Source organism: Hibiscus syriacus, unplaced genomic scaffold (genome assembly GCF_006381635.1).
Source record: "Hibiscus syriacus cultivar Baekdansim isolate YM2019G1 unplaced genomic scaffold, ASM638163v2 tig00111837_pilon, whole genome shotgun sequence".
NCBI classification, from domain to species: domain Eukaryota; kingdom Viridiplantae; phylum Streptophyta; class Magnoliopsida; order Malvales; family Malvaceae; genus Hibiscus; species Hibiscus syriacus.
This window is the reverse complement of record NW_024063194.1, coordinates 8789924-8791580: the sequence shown is the minus strand read 5'-3', so window position 1 is coordinate 8791580 and position 1657 is coordinate 8789924.

The following is a 1657-nucleotide window of genomic DNA, read 5'->3' as shown; positions in this document are numbered from 1 at the left end:
CTTATCGCAATGGAAACATTTTCCTTCTTTGCTAACTTCCCCTTTGGGTTTCAATGCATTTTTCCCTTTTGGTTTGGTCTTATCATTGCCCTTAGACTTTGCCACTACCTTTTTTCCCTTTCCTTTATCCTCGTGGACCATCCAAATGGGATTAGGTCCAACCTTTTTCATGTTACATTCAACAGTTCGTAACATGCCAAGTAACTGTGGCAAAGTCTTGTTAATTTCATTCATGTTGAAATTAAGGACAAATTGGCTAAAGCTATCTGGCAACGATTGTAGGATAACATCGGTAGCAAATTCATCTTTGAGAGGAAATCCTAGCTTTCTAACGTTTGGATGTAGCCCATCATCTTGATGACATGAGCTCCTACAGGAGTTCCCTATGCCATTTTGCATTGAAATAGAGCTTTAGAGGTTTCATATCTCTCTTGATGTGCTTGCCCTTCATATATTTCTTTGAGATTTTGAATCATCTCATTGCAACCATGTCCTCATGTTGCTTCTGAAGCCCAGGAGTCATGGTGGCAAGCATTAGACATCCAACATCTAACATATCGTCCATATGTTTCTTGAATTTGTCTTTGTCAGCTTTTGAAGCATTAGCTACCGGTTCATCAGGAATAGGTTCCTCAATGACATATTCCTTCCTTTCCTTTTAAGAATAATTCTCAAATTACGAAACTAGTCAAGGAAGTTTATGCCATTAAGTTTATCCTTCTCAAGGAGTGATCGCAGTGATAAAGTGTTGTTTGCCATTAAATCTACAATAATGGAAATATTAAAGTAAGTAAATTTACCGAATTAAAATTTATAAATAGGACTTTATTTACAAATTACTCCCACTTTTTATTCAAAATTAAAAACCCACTTTGTTTTAATTTCGGAAAAATTCAACAAAAATTTTTCTAGTAGGTGAGGATCCATAATACATCAATTTCCTAATCAACTTTGGCTTTTCTTTTAGGATAGTGATTATTTAGGTAAGTAACACTTGACTTGTTACATCTCATGTAACTCTTCATTTTGATGAACAACTTTTGTTCAAGTCATCTCATGACTTATCCAAATATTTAACCTCTAGGTTTCTAATCCTATTAGAATAACCTAGCTAAGTTATTACCAATATTTCAACCGTGAATATCACTTGCTTATTCTTCGCGTTTAAACAAGATAGATTTATGTGCCAACGCTTTGGCAAAGCCCACACAATATCGATCAAAGCCTTAACAAGGGTAAATATTAGACAGTTAAGTTAACTTAGATTATAAAGAGGGATTTGCGTAATTATCTCATTATTGTTTGTTTTAATATTAGGCCCTTATTGATCTCATCAATATTTATTCTTATTTTATCATTTGATGTATTACATACATAACAAATATAGCAAAAATAAGATGCAATGGTTATACCCCAAAATAATGACTAAGGTGGCCCATCCCAAGCCAATGGGAAAACCAAGAACCCTAAAGCCTAAGACTGCTCTCTAGGCTTCTTCTCATCATTCTTCTGCTCCTTGTAAATCTTCATAGGTTTACAATTTTAAAAGAAACTCGTTTTACATACGAAGGAGTAAGATGAGAAGAGAAATACAAAAGAGATATAAAAAGGCACGACTCGCAGACCGTATTTCCAATTAAACCATTATAAAGTGAAC